We start from the raw sequence: 5,459 nt of genomic DNA on the forward strand, positions 1-5,459 counted from the left end.
AGCCTCATCTTTCTCCCGCGGAGCAGCTGGTAGTTTCGAACCGCTGACCTTAAGGTTCGCAGCCCAATTCGTAACCACTACGCTTTAGAATAATAGTAGGTAGTTAATAAAATCCTTGGTAGTTCCTGGTAGTGGGAAGAGGCTCCACGAATGATTATTCAAATACCCGTAGGACTGAGAACAGAAATAAGAAAAGGCAGTAGGTGGACACTGAGATTATTGTGAGGAGGAGCAGTGTACATTCCTAATCTACAGGAGGAAGATGCCACTCCGACCCAGCCAACTATTGTTTTGGGATACAGGTATTGCCAGAATCTGAATTTTTAATGTGAAATCTTCCAAGTTTCAAATATTTGAAATTATTATTATTTTTTTAAATTGTGTTCACCAACACATCTGGTCCTGTTCATAGACCTACTATGAACCTTTGGGCTAAATAGGCTGGGACCAGTGTATTAGTTATTCCTGACAACAAACCTGTGATATAAAACATCCCACCACTGAGAGAAACATCCATACCAACAAAAGCTCAAGTAATCCAATCTGTACTCATTTTAGCGAGATTTTTCCTTATTTGATTTTGCAAAATTGGGCGTCCAACCCAGTAGACACAGGCAAACACACGGCATAGTTGGCCCACAAACAATTTTATTCCCCGTCCTGAGAAAGCCCCTCCTCCAGCTCCCCTCTTCCTGGGTAGCACTGTCTCCTCCCAAGGTTGACTTCTAGTCCTTACTGGGAGCATTCTCATTTAAAGTGAGTTTTTCCCTACCCCATGAACTTTCCATATTTCCTTGATGGGTGTATTCTTATTTCAGAGTTCCTAGCTGGTCAAACTAGTTCTTCCCCTCCACTGAGCTTTTGTTATCCTAGCCTGCTACCCCAAAGACTTCCCTTAGTCATGAAGATGGGCCACACCAACAAGAGTTATTTCTCATACCACCACCCACCAAGCTCAAACCAGTTGCTATTTATGTCAGGAACTCTAGGAATGGGGTATGGGATTTTTAGATGCTCTGGAAGGTTCTGAATAAAATGTATACCTTCTCATTTATAAAATCAGATTTGAATCTTGGCATTTCTGCCGTGACCGGGTGCCATGATTGTCATATATGTCTCAAACAGCTGAATGTATGATAGTAGTCATATTTCCACAAGTAAATGTTACCGCCTTTCTCTCATCACAAATACAAGCCCATGGCCTTTCCCTTCCCCACTATGTTATTTTGTTTACCCACACCATAATCTTTTAACTGCCAGCAGAATAACAGAATACATTCTACTCGGCAATTTTCCCCTTCAATTGATTATTTTTTAATGAGAATATCATTTGTATACACTGAAAAGTATAGATCCTAAGCACACAATGTGATGAGTTTTGACCAAGGTATTCACCCATGTTATCTACATCTCTATCAAGATATTGAACCAGTACATCACAACAGAGAGTTCCCAGATCAATCCCTACCCCACAGCAGAGAAAATCACTGTTCTGATTTCTCACTGTGGATTGTTTCGGCCTATCCTAGAGCTTCATATAAATAGATGAACATTGTGGTTACCATCTTGCGCTTAATATGTCTTGAGATTCATTCATGTTTCCCCAGTTTTACCTCTAACATTTCCCCTCAATAGAAAATCAACGTTTCTCTCCAAAGTGCTACAAAATATAATCGGGTGTTGCTCCAAGGAAAACATGCATTCCATGAACTTCTGAACTCCTATATTTGTAGTCCCCTGGCATGCCAGGGTTGATACCTTGCTATTCACTGTAGCAGGTCATGATCTGAGGAAGGGAGGCAGCCTGGACAGGCAGCATCTGGGGATGGGAGAGCGTCAAGTGCTCAGAGGTTGGGATCCATTGGGAAAGCTCCCTGTCTCTGAAAACACAAAGACAGAAAGGGCAGTGGGAATTGAGAAATGGTCAATAGGCACCAATATTTGGGAGAAAGAGAGGAAAGAGCACCTAGCCTAGGATGCGGTTGGAAGACAGATGGATACGGTGTGAGAATGAGAGTGGACGGCTGAGAGTAGGGCTCAGAGCAAGAATCGCCGCTTCAGGCATAAGAGCTTGCTCTGAGACCTGCTTCAAGCTGCTCCTTGGGAACCCTGTACAGGGTTGCTGTGGGTCAGAAATGACTTGATGGTGTGAGAATAAAAGTAGGCGGCTGAAAGTAGGGCTCAGAGCAAGAATCCCCACTTCAACTATAAGAGCTTGCTCTGAGACCTGCTTCAAGCCGGGGCCATAAGGACAACCAGGCATGGCTAGGCAAGTCCCCAACAGAATGTCTCAAGAGACACAAATGCAGGGTAAAGAGCACACAAATAAAACTGTCACAGTTGAAGACTCACAGGCCAGGTGGCCGGAACAGGTAACAGATGAGGCTGGTAGGACTGGAAAAAGTCTTAGTACTATAGGTCACTTATGTGATGTTATGTTTAAATCTATTGGATCCTGCGGTTTCTGAATGCTCCACTGGGTAAAAGTTGTAATCCTAGTTTGCATATCCCCCTCCCATGGTGTGTCCCAAAACCCTATATAAGGTACCGTTTGTGAACTGCTTGGGGTCCAGCTTTGGTGAGCTGATGCAGTAACCCTGCTGTAACCCTGCTGAACACTACACTGCCAGCCGCCACTCGACCCTAGCATGCTAGCTTGAATAAAGCCCGCCTGCTTTTGCATTATCTTTGTCTCTTGGTCTCCTTATTAGGTGGTGGTCTCGGACCCTAACAAAGGCAGATAACAAAGGGAAACGTGGGCAGGTTATTCATGGATAAAACACGATGGCTCTAAAATCTCCCAACACATATCAAGTATCCCCTGAGCCAATCCTTCCTTAAATGGATTCATTCACCTGCCCTACTATGGATGCTGTTACTGTTGTTAAAAAAAATATCAAGTCAGTTCCAACTCATAGCAACCCTGTACTGGGTTTCTGAGGAGCAGCTGGTGGGTTTGAACGGATGACCTTGTGGTTAGCAGTCCAGTGCTGATCCTACAGTGCCACACCAGGAGTGCATACTGAGGATGAGCACTGTTTATTGGAAGCGACTCCAATGGACAAATGCCCAGAATAAAATGATGCAGATGGTTACTGTTGTTGATGTTAAGGGCCAACGAGTCAGTTCTGACTAATAGCAACCTTATGTATAACAAAACAACACACTGCCCAGTTCCACACCATCCTCACAAGGGCTGCTATATTTGATCCTATGGCTGTTGCCATTGAATCAATCCATCTCGTTGGGGGATTTTCCTCTTTTTTTGCTGACCCTCCAGTTTACCAAGCATGATGTCCTTCTCTAGGAACTGGTTCATCTTAAAAACACGTGTGAAGTGTGAGAGCTGCATCTCACTATACTGGCTTCTAAGGAGCATTCGGGCTGTACTTCTTCCAACAGGTTTATTTGTTCTTCTGGCAGTCCATGGTACTTCCAATATTCTTTTCCAATATCATAATTCAAATACATTGATTCTTCTCTGGTTTTCCTTACTCACTGCTCAACTTTCACATGCATATATGAGTCTACTGAAAAGACCACGGCTTGGGTTAGACGCACCTTAGTCCTCAAATTGACATCTTAGTTCTTGAACAATTTAAAGAGGTTCTGTGTTGCAAATTTATCCCATGGAATACATCATTTGATTTCTTGACTGCTGCTTCCATGATTGTTGATTGTGGATCTAAGCAAAATGAAGTCTTTGACAACTTCCATCTTTTCTCCATTTATCTTGATGCTATTTACTGGTCTAGTTGTGAGGATTTTTGTCTTCTTTACATTGAGGTGCAACTTATACTGAAGGTTGTGGTCTTTGATCTTTATCAGTAAGTCTTTTAAGTCCTCTTTTCTTCCAGAAAGCAAGATAGTATCATCTGCATATCGTAGGTTCTTAATGAGTCTTCCTCCAATCCTGTTGCTATGGTCTTCTTTATATAATCCATATTCTTGGATTATTTGCTAAGAATACAGATTGAACAAGTATGGTGAAAGGATACAACCATGCCGCACACCTTTCCTGAATTTAAACCTTTCAACATTATCTTGTTCTACTGAAACAACTACCTTTTGGTCTATGTAGCGGTTCCTCACAAGCACAGTGAAGTGTTCAGCAATGCTTATTCTTCACAACATTATCCACAGTTTATCATGGTCCACACAGTCTAAAGCCTTTGCATAGTCAACAAAGCACAAGTAAACATCCTTCTAATATTCTCTGCTTTCAGTCAAGATGCATCTGGCATCAGCAACGATATCCCAAGTTCCATATCCTTGTCTGAATCTGACTTGAATTTCTGGCAGTTCCCTATAATGTATTGTTGCAACCGTATTTTAATTATCTTCAGCAAAATTTTACTTGCATGTGAGATTTCTGATATTGTTTGGTGATTTCTATATTCTATTGGGTCACCTCTCTTCTGAATTTGCACAAATATGGATCTTTTCCAACCAGTTGGTCTTCCCAATGTATTGACATAGATAAGTAAGCACTTCCAAGGCTGCATCAGTTTGTATTCCATAGAATCCGTCAATATTGCAAGTCGAGTTTCAATTTTTTCTTCAGTTCTTCCAGCTTGAGAAATGCTGAGCATATTTTCCCCTTTTGGTTTCCTAACTACAGGTCTTTGCACATTTCATTATTAATACTTTGTCTTCTCTAGCTGCCCTTTGACATTTTTTGTTCAGCTCTTTTATTTCCTCATACTTGTTGTTGTTGTTGTTGTTGTTGTTGTTAGGTGCCATCGAGTCGGTACTGACTCATAGCAACCTTATGCACAGCAGAATGAAATACATCTTGCGTGTAAAGAAAATGGTTAGGTGGTGAAGTCATAAAGAATCCTAAAGATTAGAGTCTGAATGACTCAAAACTATAGAACCATGGAGCTAGCCAAACGGGAATTGAATGAGTTTGGGTGGGAAAAGGTGATAATGAGTTAATTTCAGATGTAATCGTGAGTTTAAGAAGTCATTAGAACATCCTTGATATCCAGCAAGTCATTGGGAATGCTGCTCTAATAGCATGGACAAGTCAAAACTCGAGATGCTCGCTGAAAGCATGGATGTGGACAAGGGTACCCAGAGAGAAAAGACATCACTGGACTTCAACTGCCTTGGAAGCAACGGTGGTCGCCCTCATTCCTGTGCACGCATCAGGAGAGGTGCTTCACAACCATCTGTGAACACTGGACCTTAAAGTCAACACTTCATGTGGTCTATCTTGGGAAAAGTATTAGAATTGTCCATATCTAGACTCAATTTTCTCAAATTGATCCTCTGCATATAAACATTTGAACCTCTCAGCTTATTGCATTAACTGAATGACCCAAGTCAGCAGTACTTCCTAGCATTCTAATTAAAGACACACACATATTATTGATTAAAAATTCCAGGAACAAGGCATAATGCTATTACCCTGCCAACAAAAGGAGAAAGACAGTTAAAAGAAAAGTAAAACAAAA

Source organism: Chrysochloris asiatica, unplaced genomic scaffold, assembly GCF_000296735.1.
Source record: "Chrysochloris asiatica unplaced genomic scaffold, ChrAsi1.0 scaffold00003, whole genome shotgun sequence".
NCBI classification, from domain to species: Eukaryota; Metazoa; Chordata; class Mammalia; order Afrosoricida; family Chrysochloridae; genus Chrysochloris; species Chrysochloris asiatica.